This window comes from Erythrolamprus reginae, chromosome 2 (genome assembly GCF_031021105.1).
Source record: "Erythrolamprus reginae isolate rEryReg1 chromosome 2, rEryReg1.hap1, whole genome shotgun sequence".
NCBI lineage: Eukaryota > Metazoa > Chordata > Lepidosauria > Squamata > Dipsadidae > Erythrolamprus > Erythrolamprus reginae.
In genome coordinates this window covers 304595187-304612961 of record NC_091951.1, presented here as the reverse complement: position 1 = coordinate 304612961, position 17775 = coordinate 304595187, and the positions used below count along the sequence as shown (strand labels likewise).

Here is a 17775-nt window from a genome sequence, read left to right as displayed (position 1 = left end):
GCGTTCTTTGTGGCCTGTAGCTGGGGCAGAACAGTATTGTAAGTATAGGAAATCAAAAGCTTTCTAATGGTTCCAGTTTGACCATTGATTTTCCCAAATGTAGCTAGATAGGTAAATGTGTGTGTGTGTCTGTGTCTGTGTAAAACTTGGCAGCAAGCATACTTTAATACTCCTTTCCTCCTCATCCTATATTTCATACAACAACCTTGTGAAGGTGGGTTGCGCTGAGTGTGTGTGACTGGTTCAAGGTCAGCCAAATGGCTTTCATGTTAATGGCAGAACTAAAACTCATAGTCTTCTGGCTTCTAGCCTGATGCCTTACTCATTAGACCAAACTATCTGTCATATTTTATATTTTATGAAACAAATATCACAGAAAGAATATAATCAGTTCTATTGTCAAGCCTGTGCAGAAGTTGGAAATACATCAATGGCTGACCACATGATCTGTAGAAGGCCTGATGTTTATGGGAACTTTGGAGGGGTAATTTCATGAGGGAGCAGATACAGCCACAAAGCATTCTTTCAAGGCCATCATATGCCCACCACCAGAGCGGAAGCGAAAGAAAGAGTTGCCATGCTGCCATGCTGGCACAACCTGAGTGGGCAACATGACAAGTTTGGGGGAGGGGGCAAGGCATGTGAACTTTCACTTTTCAGTCCACTAGCCTCCCAGAGAGTGTCGAGAGAATATCGAGACTTAAGAGTGTTTAGCGAGGAAGAATGTAACAAATTTCCCCCTCACTGGCTGATGGATTATGCAATAGAATTCGAGCCAGGTGCAACACTCCCAAAGCCAAAGATATATTCCATGTCCCCAAAGAAGCTGGAAGAGCTGAGGAGGTATATCAATGCCAACTTGGAGAGGGGGTCCATCCAACCAGCAAAGTTGAGGGTCGCCACCCCTGTGCTATTCAAGGAGAAGATGGGGGGGTCAGATTTTGGGGGATAAATGTGGTGTGTGTGCAGAACACCTACCCCCCTTCTCCTCATGAAAGACTTGCTGAACCACCTGTCCAAAGGCAAGATGTTGTAATCCGCCTTGGGTCTCAGGAGAAGGGCAGCATAGAAATAAATGAATAAATAAATAAATAAAACAAGATGTTTGCCAAGCTAGATTTGTGAGAAGCATACTATCACATCCAAAATAGAGAGGGGAATGAATGGAAAACTGCATTCAACTGCCCGCTGGGAAGCTTCCAATTCAAGGTGATGTCTTTTGGACTGCAGGGAGCCCCCACAGTTTTCATGCAGTACATCAACAAGGTGCTCCACCCCCATTTGTACAAGTGGCTGCTCGTCTATTTCGATGATATTCTCATCTTTAGTGAGTCACTGGAAGACCATGTGAAGCTGCAGTGACAAGTCTTGAAAAAACCCCTAGCTGCCAAATTATATGCGATTGAGATTGCCCAGCAAAAAGCTAGGACCAAAATTCTTAGGGCCCTTCCTTATAGTCAAAATAATAAACCCAGTCATCATGCAGCTTACATTGACCAGAATATTGGGGAAAATTCACCCAGTATTCTACCGCAGCTTACTAAAACCGGTGACAAGTTCTGAATTAAGGCCACAAACCCTGCCACTACTTCCACCCCCTTGTAATACAAGGAGAGACGCATTATGAAGTGAAATTTTTTTTAGACTCCTGAGAATTTAAAGGCCAGTTACAATACCTCATTCATTGCAAGGGGTACCCCTTTGTCTGAATCCACATGGGTAAAAAGTTGGAAGCAGACAGATTAGTTAAACAGTTCCATGACAAATACCCAGATAAGCCAAAGGGTCCCCCTGGGGGAGGGAGGGGTGGTTAAACTGGTTAACCCTTTGTGATCTTTTCCTCCCCACAGCAGGATAATTTTTTTTCTTGAGGGAAGGCCAGTTGTAAAGCTGGTGCAGAAGTTGGGAATAAATCAAAGGCTTGCCACACTATCTATAGAAGGCCTGATGTTTATGGGAACTTGGGAGGGATCAGATGTAGCTCCAAAGCATTCTTTTGAGAAGTTCAAGGCCACCATATGTCCACCACCAGAGTGGAAGCGGAAGGAGTCGCCGCTACACTGCCATGCTCCACGCTGGCACAATCTGAGTGGGCAATGTGACAAGTTTATGGGTGAGGGGCCAGGTATGTGAACATTCAACTGGGTGGGAAGCTCAGATTTGGGTTCCCCTGTGGAAGTGCCAGGATAACTCCGGAAATAAATTAGCATTTTAAGCAATGCCTTGACTTGCACTCTGATTTGAATTTGGATGTTACCTGGAATCCTGAAAATCTATTTAATTTCGCTGTCATGTAATCACACTGATTACCATTTCCCCCTTATATATCAAAAGGAATATACAAAATTTCACAATACCAACCAAATCATTCTTTTGAACTGAATCATCATATTACTTAAATGCATTTATGAAGTAGTTCTGGTTAAAAAGATTAAGCCAATGTGCTCAATTTGGGGAATCTAAAAGCATATGCATTTTTTTTAAGGACTGAAGCTCAGATATTGCTCAAAATAGTATTTACAGTCACAATACTTTCTCTCACACAAGGGGGAGGAGGAGAGGAAGGAAACAAAAAGAAGTTTTGTCGGGCCATAGAATGCAAAAAGGGATAGATCTTAGTGGAACAAGAAAATCATATATACACTCTTCATTTGAGTCAATATTTTACTACATACTCTATTTTCATTTGAGTAGGTATTTTACTTTTCCAATAAAATAAATGGCCAATCTATATGAACAATATTTCTGCATGTCCCTTCAGGAACAGTAATGCTTCCAGGAACATGTTGGAATCATAAGCTTAAACTATAATCAACTGTTTAATCATTAAACTTTTGCAAGATTTGGTTAATTTAGTCAACATATAAACAAATCAAATGTATATTACAATATTATAAATTAAATCAAATTTTATGTTTTGTACAACCCAATTAAGAATTTCTCAATCCCTCATCCTTTCTTTAAAAAAAGATAGTTGAAGGATTCTCAAAGATCATATCTATCGCATAATAACAAGTTGCATTTATAAAGGAAAGCGGGTACTCCAGCAGTATAGGTAGTCCTTGACTTACAACAGTTTATTTAGTGACAGTTCATAGGTACAGTACAAAGTGACTTACAATGTTTTTTCACTCTTGGTAACTTAAGTCATATTTATGACAGTTGCAGGGTCCTGGGGTTATAAGATTAGCTTCTGCAACTTTCTGACAAGCAAAGTCAATGAGGAAACCTGACTCACTTAACAACAAAAACAATAATAATAACAACAACCTTGGATGTCTTCTAGTCCCTTGCTCAGGCAGGAAACTCTACACTACTTCAGACAAATGGTGATCCAACATTTTCTTTAAAACTTCCAGTGTTGGAGCATTCACAACTTCTGGACGCAAGCCATTCCACTGATTCATTGTACTTTCAGGAAATTTCTAAGGAGTTCTAAGTTGATTCTCTCCTTGTTTAGTTTCCACCCGTTGCTCCTTGTTCTACTCTCAGGTAGAATAGTTTGACTCCCTCTTCTTTGTGGCAACTCCTGAGATACTGGAACACTGCTATCATGTCTCCCCTAGTCCTTCTTTTCATTAAACTAGACATACCCAGCTCCTGCAATTGTTCTTCATATCTTTTAGCCTCCAGTACCCTAATCATCTTGGTTGCTCTTCTCTGCACTCTTTCTAGAGTCTCAACAACCTTTTACATCATACCAAACTGAATGCAGTATTCCAAGTGTGGCCTTACCAAGACATTATAAAGTGGTATTAACACCTCACGTGATCCTGATTTTATCCCTCTGTTTATGCATCCTATAACGGTGTTGGCTTTTTTGGCAGCTGCTGCACACTGATGGCTCATATTTAAATGGCAGTTCACTAGGACTCCAAGATCCCTTTCACAGTTACTACTGTTGAACAAGGTACCAACTATACTGTACCTGTCCACTTTGTTTTTCTTACCTAAATGTAGAAGCTTACTTTTTAAAATTTAATTTTGTTACATAGTACTCAATGTCCAAGTCTGTCAAGAACCTTCTGTATCTTGAGTCTATCTTCCGGAAATTTTTTGAGTTTCCCATCCAAGTCCTTGATGAAGATATTGAAGAGTGCTGGGATTAAAACAGAGCCTTTGGGTACTCCAATGCATACTTCCTCCATGCACATGCAATGATATTACTAACTTAAAAACTGCAGTGATTTAGTAAACAACTGTGGCAAGAAAGGTTATAAAATAGGGCAAAATCCACTTAACAAATGTCTTACTTAGTAACAAAAATTTTGTGCTCAATTGTAGCCATAAGTCAAGACTACCTTTATTGGCAAAATTATAGATTCCAGATCCAAATAACATTTATGATGATGAGCAGATTGTTCCCATTTCCCCAAAATTTGTTTTAGTCATGGTTCTAAATATACTTTCTTTTAAAATAATTATTTATCATAATTAAAATTCAATGACTTTGTAGATAAACTGTGCAAGCTGTTACATCAGCCATTGTAAAAAAAAGTTTTGTGATGCGCAAGATTCCTTTACATGAGTCTGCATTTGTGTTCAACATGTTCATGCATTCAACAATCTCTCTTTTGGTGCATACCATGGAAAAAGCTTCTCCTCTTTGACAAATCAAACTATGAACTGTTTTGTGAGCATCATTTGGAAAGAAAGAGCTATCACTAGAGAGGCTCCCATTTTTTAACTTTATTGAATTCACTCCAAATAGATTTCATCATAATACTTTTCAGTTTCTTTTGTATTAGTATTCTCTCACTACTTTATTTTTAATTGCAAGGTGGTTCTTATTTGTGTTCTTTGCCTTCAAGATAAAGAGACCTCTTTTTATTGAGACAATGAAAAGCTGAAAACTCTCATGCTGATAGCCTGAAATATTTTTGCTACTACAGTGAGTCAAAGGGTGGCTCCCTCCCACCTGCATTTGACTTTGCATGTTCTAGTATACGCACGAATGCGCAGATAATATGATTAGAAAACAGCTTGTTCATAGAAAGCTGTAGTGTTCCCTTTTCAAGTCTCCCATGGTGCAGCACACTGACAAAGGAATAATAAAGATGCACATTAATAGGCCTTTGTAGGTTTTTTTTAATCCCACTTAGTGAATCTCAATGAATTTTGCACTCACAGCTGTCTTATGTTAACCAAAGGTTGGGCGGGGGGGGGGGTGTAAGACAAATGAATAAAAGGAAACTATTGTAATAATTGAAGTCCACATTTCTTGGACCAAGGAATAACTTCAAAATAATATTTTTATGTGCTTTGTTATCAATAAAATAGAATGAAGCTCCAAATTTTTATTCCAGCAGGCCATGATTGCTGATTAGAATAACTCAAGTCTCCTTCCATAATATATACTTATTATCAGAATTATACAGCTAAGAAGTTGCATTAAGAGGAAGGAAATACAATATGGTAAAAAAAAAAACCCCATTATTGCTAGGATGATTCAAAGTACCAAGGAACCCTGAAACAGTAATCGCTATTCATAGATGTTGCTCATATTTATGTATCCTTAATAAATGCTGTAAAAGCAGTGCACAAGTGTTGCTTACTACTGCTCCATGCCAACCTCATAAGAACGAATGTATTTCTCTCTCATGGCTAAATGGAAATCATGTAGGTGGCCTTGTTTAAAGATGAAAAGAAAAGCGAGATTAAAAGATTGCAACTTCATTTACCTCATTAGTGACTTGAAAATAAAGCAATTGCTGAATAGTGTTTTGTATAAAAGAAATAGAATATAGTCGGTCAGAACAAAGCAACACATTAAAAGATATTTTGTGTGTGCACGTCAACCCAAAATAATTTTTGGATTTGCACTAATAATTTGAATTTTGTCACTGTGTTATTTCTTCATCAGATCATTCAGGAAAAGAGAATCTCAAAGCATGATATTTAGGCCATTTGCCATAAGATCATCATTAAAGTTTGAAAACTATACAAATGTAGTGCTAGTTAGAGTTGGTTTATAAGGCTTGAATAAATAAGCAAGTAAATAAATAAATAGCTAGTCTTGTCTTGAGATGTCACTGGTTTTGTGAGACAATAGTGCTACCTAGGGTTCAAAAGCAGAACAACATTCATTTATGATTAATTTGCTGAAAGGAGGAATCAGAAGTTTTATAAATTAGGAAAAACATAAAAATACTGTGATAGCAGATATATGAAGAATGTCTTCTGCTTTTATCTAAAATTTAAAATTGTCCATTGTTGCCTCCGCCTAGCTATGTTCCTGCTAAAGGAATGTTAGTGAAACTCATTTTAAAGAGTGACGTTTATTGAACTTTTTTTAGAATTGAGCTAAAACTAAACAAAAAACAATGAAATGTGAAATAATAAGTTCAACAATGAGGGGAAATGCTGAGACTTTAAAAATTTTGTTTACTGCAAAAGACTGAATGTTCCAATTGGTAGATTTCTGTAAATACTTTTTCTAACTAACTTTGCCATTGAAGCACATGTGATAAAGAACTGTTTCTAATATTACAGTGAAAGCGACTAAAATTGATACAGGAGGCATTCTTTGTGCTTCTGCTTCCATAGAAAGCAATTCTAAATCAAGCTAGCTTACTTCTAAATGTTATTTTCTAGAGTAGTTGAAACATTTCTACAAGTATCAGCTTTGTGTACTTCACACTGACTGTTCCATAATACACTTTCAATAATTATGTTTTTCTACATGAGAAGATAAATATTTGATGTAAGTCAATAATAAAAATGATTAATATGTGTGCTAGTTAATATATGCATTCATTATAATTATTAAAATACTTTTACTGAGCATAAGACTAATATGTAGTTCTAAATCAAGCATGGCATTTAATTCTATACGTGTCTTATTATATTACAAGCAGGCAGATTAATATATGTATCTTTGCATATTATTATATGTCAATATATAACTATTAGCCACCTGTTTTGGAAATCATTCAAAAGCAATAGCAAAACTTGGTATATGTGTAATGTTTTAGTTTAATATATATTCATATTTAGTAGGTTAATTCCATTCATTAACTTTTATCATCTAAAAAGAAACAAATATAAGCCTTTTGAAACTCCCCCCTATACAGTATTTTATTAAATTACAAGAATAACCCTCAGGCATACAAATTTCAACTGTTGAATATAATTGCAACAAATTAGAATAATGTAATTTGAAAAAATATTTTTAAATATTAACTACACTTTATTTTTAAACTGTTTTACATATTCCATGCAGAAAACTATTTTTAAAAACTGTCATTTAAAAAAATTACTAAAATTTCGGTATATGTTCAAGGTACATGTTTTTAAAACAAATATTAATTTAGTAAAAACAATTTAAGAATGAATCTGACAATAGTTTCAACTGTAAAAAAATGAAACAACTAAGTACAAAATAGTCCAGTTTTAGAATTGAAATGATTAAACTTGACTCCAACACACATCTCATATTTTATCGTGACCATAAAATTAAATTCTAGGAATAAAAATTCTGTTTATATATTAAAATTGCATTTCACATATAAATAATATTCTTGTTCAAATTTTAGCTAATCCTTTAATCTGCTATTACTAATGCTACACTTCAAACAGGTATATTTTTAAATGAATGTGAATTAAGAGAAAAGCTTGTTCTTATTTGCATTTCCCTTATAATTTTTTTAACAAAAAGCATAATTATCTTCAAACAAATAAAAAACAAAAAAACTCATAATGTATTTTTTGGAAGAAAAGAAGAAATGTACATCGAAAATATTTTAGGGTAGAACTTTTCTGAAATGTTTCTGATTTTTTAAATTATATGATACTTAAACTCTATAAAAGAATACAGAACTTTCAATTATAAGACATAAGATGGTGCATTAAGCTCTAAGATTTGTGACTTGTCATTAATCTATAATGCTTTGATATTTCATTTTTGTTGTATGGCAGCCAAGGTTACTGTTAGAAAATTTTAAAAGGCTATACCAAAGACAAGCATTAAATAAAAGAAAAACCTTGATATAACAAATCATTCTAATCAAATTTTGGGCTATGACTATGGTGTTTTAAACTTTAGATAATGCTAACATTTTATCTAATCTATTTTGGATAGAATGTTTGAAAGGATCAGCCACACATCAGTAAAATCAAACTTTTTAATTTCTACACCATAACATTATATGTAGTTATATTAAAGTACTGTAGATATGTTAAAATAATTTAAATCTCATGTAAACATTGATCTGTTCTGTCATCCAGGAACACACTTTGCATTTTCTAAACAGGAACAGAAGAGGTGAGAGACATCCATGATTCTTTCAAAGTAACAAAGATTTTTATTGTCTTTCATTCTTCTGAAATCAAATTTGTATTGACTATGGTTTGCATTTTAATGGCCAATTCTATGTTTATTCAGAAATCATACTTACAACAGATTTTATGTCCATTAATTTGCGTATTACACAATTTGTGTATTTCACAATTTGTATATTACACAAAGGATTACAGCTTTAAAATACGGTTTGAAATTTATTATGCAAAAGCAATTATTAAGTGAGATTTATGTCAGCATAAAAGTCATAGGATCAGCTTCAACTAAATAAAATGAGCTTACTCGAGTTAAATGTATACAACACCACAGTTTTAGATAAAAAAGAAAAGAAATAGGAATGTAGGGGTTTTTTGAAAATGTATTTATCTCCAGCATATCAGTTACATCATATTTCTTGAAACATTTAATTTGAATAATTTATTACCAGAATATATGAGTTAGAAAACTCTCAAATACTCAGGTCAGTTATCTTGCCCTTGATGGATATATCATATATAATTTCATTGCTTCAATCTCTCTATGCTGTGTGTAATTTGTAATCTTGATGGGCCACAACATGAGAACATTAATACCGCTTTCATGATTTGGAAATATTTTTTTCAATATGTACATAAATACAAGTGAATTTTGTTTCATATGGAATTCATAAAAATATTTTTTAAAGAAAACCAATTAATTTCCTTTGATTTTTTGCTGCCAAAATTATTGATATATATATAAAGGTGGGATATAATTTATATAGATATTTTATTACATAAGATCTCATTGTTATGGTTGATTTTTAAAAAAGTTAAAATGCACAAAAATCAGTAAACATTAAAGAGATGAATGAGATGAGATGAAACAACATTTATCTAAATAAAACCTTCTATATCACAAAATCCTTTATGAGGATGCAACACTTTGGCAATTAAATTGGCAAACATATATCTTATACATAGAATACTGTATATAAACTGGAACTTCTAAAATGCAACAATAAGACATGAATCGTATACAAATTTGAATGGAGTTGTATAGCATAGTACTTAAAGGAGACATATAGTCTATTAGCTTAATACATTTATTTATTTCAATTTAAAACCCAATTCAACTGAATGTGTTTATTAGTATAACTTAAAGTTCATTTTACAATTAGATAAAATTTAAGACATTTATTTTTTCTATAAATTGTTTCAAAGTTCTGGCCAAAACCTCAAATTCCTAATAAAAATAGCAGGTGATAGTTTGCTTTGCAAATTATCAATAATGAAGGAAAATGAAGAATAAACATGTACTTATATATCTTAACTATATTTGAAATAAAAGATAAAATAATGAAATTAGCAAAGGAAAGTATAAGGCATTATCACATTGAAAATTCATGCACTTTAGCAGTTACCTTTTTGCTTTAGTCTTACTATAATAACTCACTAACTAAACCTCTAAATCAAAGACCATCAACCTAGTTATTTTCAGGAAATGTGTAAGTTCATTGTGAGTTTAGAATAGATACAGCATCCTTCTTTGATTATATTTTCGGGTAAATTACTGTGCAGGTATTTAATGTTCATGCTGTAATTAAGACATTTCCCCTTCTAACCCTTGATTCTGATATGGTATCCCTTAGAAATATAAGGGTTACAAATCCCTTTCATTGCTTTAACAAACTCTTATTTTTCTTACTCTTCTATACATGCTATCAAGTCTATTTGCACTCATTCAATACATTATAGATAAAGTTACAGCAAATTTGTTTTTCTCAAAAATGCAGTGAAGCCTAATATCCCTTAAGTAACAACAGACTTGTCTTTCATTTAAGAGAGAACTGGCATAATTTTCTCCCAGAAACAAACCACCCCCTTACAATGGCTCTGTTCTTAAAATTCTGAATGCGATACAGCTCAATTTGCAGGTGTTCAGGTAGAAAGGTGAAAGGGTATTTGACCCTAATAGAGTAATTGTTTCTTGGGTAGGTAACTCCAGACAGTTCAATGATACGGTTCTACAGTAGTGCGAGATGGGCTGCCCGAGTTATCAGCTATGACTTGCATTGGTGCACTCAAATGCTCAGTCACTGAAATAGATACATATTATATCTGCTTAAGGAAAGAAGATATACAAATCCACTTTCAGCACAGAAGCAGAGAAACAAATACCACTTCACTGAAAAACTGTCCTGTAAGAATATTCTGATAGTTGCTAATTTTAGCTGCAAAAGATTACAAAACTAATAATTCCTGAAATAATACTAACTTCACAGACTGCCTTCCAGCTTTAAAAAAAATACTAAGTTTGGGATACTGTGAACTGCATCCCAAATAATTAACTAATAAAAGTTCAAAGGAAGTTATTTGTACAGCCTAAGTACACATAAAACATGTAAACTGGATATAAAACATATAAACTAGATCTATTAGTATGTACGTTCCTGACCAGAAACAATTAAATCTGCTTAATAGTTGAGTTTTTAAAATATAGATATGGCCTTTTTTGTTTTTATGCATCAATACTACATTACTTGTATTTATTCCTGCTCTTTTGGCTAATAGTATAGCATTGATATTGCAACTACGGACTGCACAAACCTTGTGTTATTAAACATACACAGAGTTTCTTCCAATGGAACACTTGTTCATAAAGGATTGAAGCATTCATTAGTTACAACTTCATTTTAATTTAGAATTAGTTGCAGCATAATTCCTGTTTATCTTTTAATTCAAACTGAAACCATGTGCATTTGCCTTTCAGAGGTAAGATAAGTAGGTATACCCGCCTCCCATCAACTGGTTTTTGCTATCTCTTCTCAGCCCAGCCCAGAAAACACTCTAGTCTGCTTGTTCTGCCTTGATCTGCACAGCAAGTAGAACAGGCTAGAGAAGGAAAGTGCTGTAAACAAAGAGCTTAGGAATGAAGGATGGGAGTTGCAAAGCTTTATGGCAGCAAAGACAGGGGGGGGGGGGGGAGGCAAATGAAATGCTGCTAGCTAAACCACCCTGGTAGGGATGATATGGAGAGAATCACTAGGATTAAACACTACATGAAATGAAAGAGAGGAGTCTTTTTTCCCCATCTCACCCATTATAAACAGGAAGGGAAAAAAGAGAGAGACACTGCCCACACACACTGATTTCATTACAGGACAAAACACTGACTAGGTGACAATCTTACAGAAAAGTAAGAGGAGGAATATTGTTTATTGCTGCATGCAAAGTATTCTAAAACGATAAGGATCAGGGGTGGCCTAAAGGATCTGCAGCTTTCAGAGGGATATATTTTTAAAATCTTTATTTAATGTGTTTATGTAGGCAGATGTAAAGATGGTCATGAGAGATTCATCAAATATCATAGTTTTATTTTGAAATTAAAGCACATGTAATAGCATATTGCATGCATTACTTCCACAAGAGCAATTATTTATACCATAACATCAACAGTATGCAGTAAGTATGCATGCCCATGAAGTCACCAGGAGTCAAGTTTCACTTGCAGCAGATTTTAGTTTTTAGACAGTGATCGACTAATGTTAGATTGGCCTTTTTTCTTCTTTTTGGCTTTATCATTTTAATGAGGTAGAGAGGAACTTGAATTGGCCCATTAATGAGTCATTTCTAGTTAAGGAAGATGGCCATTATAATTTGAATGGAAACATGGTATTCTTGTTGCCTACATACAGTAGTTCTGAGAGTAATGAAGGCTACTATGTGGTTGACATTAATTGCATTTTCAATATATTCTAATTCCATGTTGGCCTTTAAAAGCAGGTTCATTTTTTTTCAGAACAAATTATTGTTAGTACCTTTTTTAATGTATTTTTAACTTCCTTTTTACTTTGATGAGCTACGAATTATAATTGTTATTTTTACACAGAACATTCCTAAGATTGTTTGAAAAACTAAGGATATTAAAATTGTTGTAGATTGCCCTAAAAACTATTACATAATGGCTTTTCCCCCTGTTAAATAAAGTTTTAAATAGCCTTTTCCTTAATTTCATGTGTAAGAAAGCATTTGTCAAATACAATTTTGTATTTCAAATAGAATATTTTAGAATTTCCTGTTTCTTCCACATAAATTAAGAGGTCTATTATTTTCTGAAAAGTGATTTCAATCGAATCCCTCTTCCAGAATATTTCCCTTAAAATTTTGCAATAAATAAATTTCTGCCCAGATGGATGGAATAAACTCATTACTCATGTTGAATTTCTATATTTTTAAAAAAAACACCTGCTTATACCGTAAAGGGATTTTTCCTACAAGATTGCTACATTTATATTTAAATAAGAAACTTAAGTAAATTAAGTAAACTTAAGTTAATGAAGGCTCGCTGTTACTTAAAATTTCACCTTATACCTGGAAATTCAAAAACATTCTCAGACTAAAAACAAATGAAGTAGATAACCAAGAACATTTGAGGTGTACATAAAAACAAGGCAAAAGAGCTAAGCATTATTTCAGCAAATGGAACTGAATATGAAAAAGAACAGGAATAAAGAAAAAGAACAGGAATAAAGCCATAACCTGGGGCAGGGGGTGGGGTGGATATCAAGATATTTATTTATGAATGAGATAGCCTGAGTTTTTCCATCATCAAATTAACTATTTTCCTTACTGTATGAGAACAGATCTAATGCACTTAATGAATCAAGAAGAAAGGAACATTTTCAAAAATCCGAATAGCAACTCATCTACAGCTTGGTTGTTTACAGGTATGTGTATTCAATCCCCGACACGATCCCTATCCCATTCAAAGAGAATAGCAATTTGTGGTAAAACAGAAGATTCAGATCATGAAAATAAACTATTTTCTGCAATAAAAAAGTTTTTCAAATTCAATTCTTATTTGTATACATGAAGCAAATCCCTCTTCCTAATTTATTAGAAGCAGTTTCTCTTATACATGGAATTCTGTGATTGTCTGCCTAAATTATTAAATTGAATATTTAAATATTGATACAAAATAAATTAGTATATTATTTTCTTTTAAAGAAACAGTTTTAAATCCAATTACTCAGTATGGATATGGAATGTACTTCCATATAATTTTATGTGTCTTATGTGTCACCTCCTTTAGTTCCAAACTATCTCCCTTATGTGGAATTGATGCAGCCCTGCCAAACCTCAGGTCCAGAGGAGTAGCTGTTTTGGTGGGCTGGCACCAAAGGCTCTGAATCAAAAGACTATGGTTAAATGCTACAAACAGGTTTCTGAACTTAACAATAAATGTTATTCTCTCAGAATACACAGACTGAAATTGTCACAGCTATTCAATGTGAATATGTTCTGTAACTGTGGAAAATCTCAGTACACTTTTATGGTAATAACAGATGTATGCCATCTGCCCAGGTTTATGGTCCAGAAGATGTTCAACTGCTACAGTTTTATTTCAAGGAAAGTTCCTTTTAGAAATCTCTATGAGAAAATAATGTTAAATTAAAAATATATAGTAAAATAATAGAGAGAGAGGGAAATACAATGTTTTGAGTCTATAGCCTTTTTCCTAATTATTTATTTATTAGTGAAATAAAAGCTATTTTATGTAATGGTTATTGCTGGACTCTAACTATGGTGGTCCAGGATCAAATATAAACTCATCCAATGAAATTAATTGGATGACTTGTAAGTCAGTCACTCTCTACTCATGAATAGAAGGGTTATTGCAAAAAAAATTAGGGGAGGGAATTCTACGTGTAGCATCCTGAGCTCCTAGAGAAACATTGCTATGTATAATAATATAACTAAATAAAAATGACAATACCTCTTTATACACTGGGGTATACTATATGAATTATTATTTTTTGTCTTTTTTGGCATTTCTACTAAAAATGAATCTATTAAATAATGTTCGTGTTTCTCTATTATATTGTTATCCTACGAATCCCCCATTAATCATAAACTTGTAATGACAATTTAAGGCCTTAATCATTTCAAGATGGAACTCTAGTTTTTCATGTGTGGTGGTTAAACACAGAAATGGTTTACATAAATATGTACAAACCTAAGCTAAATAAATCTGAGCATTAAAACAGGAAAAAAAAGTACTGGAACTGCTTTACATTTACTTTAAAAATCTAAAGCAGGTTGCAGATGATTGTTGGCTAAAATCAAAAGAAGACAACTACATAATCTTCCAAGCTCTTGAAAAAATGTGGCATATTTGTATCTTTTTTCTTATATGAAAGGACTGTTGTTATTTAGAACAAGATTTGACTATTTCTACCAAATAAAGTAATTTGAGATAACACTTTTTATAAACTAAGACTTTATATTCCTTCAAGTAACACAGCAATTATTGTATTATAACTTCTACACTGTAGGCTAAAAGGACATATTGTAACATAAATCTTAAACTTTTCATTAAACTGCCCAAATTCAAATCTTACCTTTTTGTGCACTCTGACATTTTTGCCTGGCATTTTCATTAATTTTGCAACATACATAAGTGTAACTGAAATGTTACCTGATCAATATTATGTCTCTTTCATGTAGCACTAGAGCACATTTCCCCAAAGACCACATAGCAATGCCGGAAATAAATGTGTAAAATATCAAATGTTAATGTTAACATAGCAACACTTAATGTATAACAACTGAAAATGCTAAAACAATTCAAAATAGTCCAAAGTGCCACAAATTATCCACAAACCTATTTACAGAGCAAAATTTGTCTGCCAAACTAATTCACTATTTCATCTTGAAGTGCCTCTTTTTACTTAAATCTTAGCTATCCAATTATTTTTCAGCCCATTATAGTAATACGACAGTGGAGTAAAAAGGTTGCAGACATCCTCATCTGCCCCAAAGCATTACACTATCCAACTTCTACAAGTACAGGAATATGTGGCGAAGAGCGGAAGAGAATTAAATCCAAGTTGGAAGACATTTTGATACTACAAAATGATCGTTACATTAGACTTTTACAAAGATAATTCTTCTAAGTTCTATGTAAGAAGTTGCCTTCATATGTTAAATATACATAAAAGTATTTTGAATAATTGCATGTTAAAATTCCATAGAAGTAATCCAATTTTTTTATTTAAGCTTGAACAAAAAAGTTAATATTTAAAAAATTATGTTAGTTTTGTAAACTGAATGCTTAGTTATGATCAATATAATATTTGGGAAAAATACCTATTGGAGGAAAAACTATATCATTTATTTCTATACTATTTAAATCTATTGGAAAATGTTATCTGAACCAAACACTTCACAGTTATTGGAACAAACCAAAATCCAGCAGAAAATTCCCATTAGTGGAAGTTAAGTAATAAAATCTCCCTTGAGTGGACATTGACTACATGAATATATCCATGCTTTGTTCCAGAAAACTGTATGGAACTGATTTGTATTTATTATTGTATTTATTAGATTTGTATGCCGCCCCTTTCCTTTGTTCAAGACATTTCACTTTTCAGTCTAGACTGTAATTTTGTAACGTTGTGTTGTCTCCCTTTCAAAGTTTTAATCAGGTCTAATATTTATTTTTTTGAGAATGGCTAGGTACTAGTACCTGCTGTGACTTGAGAAATATGTTGCTTGTTCATTCTCTCTTCTCAAGCAGCTGTAAGAATTTTTTAAAAATGGGATTCCACTTTGCTTTTATCCATGTTGCTCATATACTCTCCAATTTGTTAGAACCATTAAAACGTTATTACTTCAAAAGTATTTGAAACAGTTTAAATTTTGCAGAACAGTAGATGTCGGTTGCAATTCTATAATAAGTAAATATGCTCAGAGATATAATTGTTACTGAAAATGAGTCATAATAAAAAGCTCTCTATTACTGTGGCTCTTTGACAGTAGATTATTGAAATCTACCTTATGGTAAGTCAATAATAAAAATCTTGACTATAAGCACACATATTAGCTGCCCTACATCAAAAGACCTTGAAAACATTCAGATGCTACCTAGAAGGTATCAACATAAAATAATGTTATATGAAGATCATACCGTATTATTATTTTAAAATGTTAAGGTTCTATATTTTGATTCCTTCTTAAAACCTGTTATCAGCGGGGGGTTGAATTACCTGCATACCGTTGTGCTGCGCCCACATTTTCCTGATGAGGGTGCAGCCACGCACGTGTCCTTCACACAATTTTGCTTCTGGGCATGCATAGGAAGCAAAAAACATGCCAAAATCTCATGAGGGGACACTCGCACATGTGTGATTTTGGAGATTTTTTGCTTCTGCGCATGCATGAAAGCAAAACAATACTGAAATCTCATGTGTGCGCACGTCCCCTTGCAAAGCCCCAAAATTCAGAAAAAAGATGGCGCCACCCAACAGACCAGTGAAGACGGCACGGGAGTGGTCACATGCAAATTGCCGCAATCTGACAGCAGCTACAGGAACAGAGTATCCTAGCGCACTGGTATGAACCCACCACTGTCTGTTATGTCTTGTTTTACCTTGACCAATGTAGAATCCCAAAGTGAGACACCAGAACCCATGAAAATCAAATGGCTTAATGTAAATTAAAATATATATATTTATCAACGTGTCTATATTAGTTATATTCTACAACAATAGTTTATTTAAAACACTGATGATGGCAATAGCCTGGTCAGGTTGTTTATCAGCAACTTGGTACTAAGAAGAATGCAACCTCTAAATGTGATAATATAAAGCTATCACAAATAGTGTTCTCCATAAAATTGTCTTTCATTTATATTAGAGTGGTCCCTTGACTTTCGTGGGTCTGACTTTCGCAGAAAGGCTATACCACGGGTTTTCAAAAAATATTAATGAAAAAAATACTCCACGGGTTTTTTTGAACATCACGGGTTTTCCCACAGCCGCCCGATGTACAGTACTGTGCATTTTAACTCTCCTCCTCCCCTCCACCTCAGCCATCCTGCTTCTTTAAATAAAAGCTCCGCTTCTGCCCCAGCCTCCTGATCCCTCCCCTTTAATTCTCAGACCATTGGTATGCTCCACTTGAAGCCGAGCCTTGCGGGTGGACAAGACCACCCTAACTCGCCCGAGGGGGGAGGAGCTGATGACATTGTTGGGTCAGGGGGCTGCGCGCTAATCACGGAGATAGCTTGTGGTGGGCCCGTCACAACCCATTGGTAGCCTCCGCCCACAGCTCAGTGTCACCTCAAGCACCAAAGGGCGCAGCTGCCTCTTTCCCCCCCATCCACCTAAGCCATCTCCCTTAATGGTAGCGTCCAACCTCTTAGCTGACCAGCCTGGAATCCCAGCTTTGAGTTCTGGCCTGGATCCCTCTTGCCTTGAATTTCCCCTTCCCCTGCCCTGACCCTGAGCACCGGTGCTTCCACCGCCGCCATAGGAGACACCGGCAGCAAGTGCAACAAAACCCCCAGCTGTCCCTGCGGGTTCTAGGGTTAAGTAAAACCAGGAATGGAGGAGGGAGGGGGAAGAAGGAAGGGAGCGTTTCTACTTCACAGAAATTTGACTTTCGTGGGCGGTCTTGGAACACATATCCTGCGAAAGTCAAGGGACCACTGTACAAGGTTTTTACTTCAATCTA

The 17775-nt window shown here is 34.2% G+C and overlaps 1 protein-coding gene across 1 annotated transcript in view; it reads right to left on the bottom strand.

Moving 5' to 3' along the window:
• Positions 1-17775, bottom strand: part of MCTP1 (multiple C2 and transmembrane domain containing 1) — a 166562-nt gene that overhangs the window by 58624 nt on the left and 90163 nt on the right.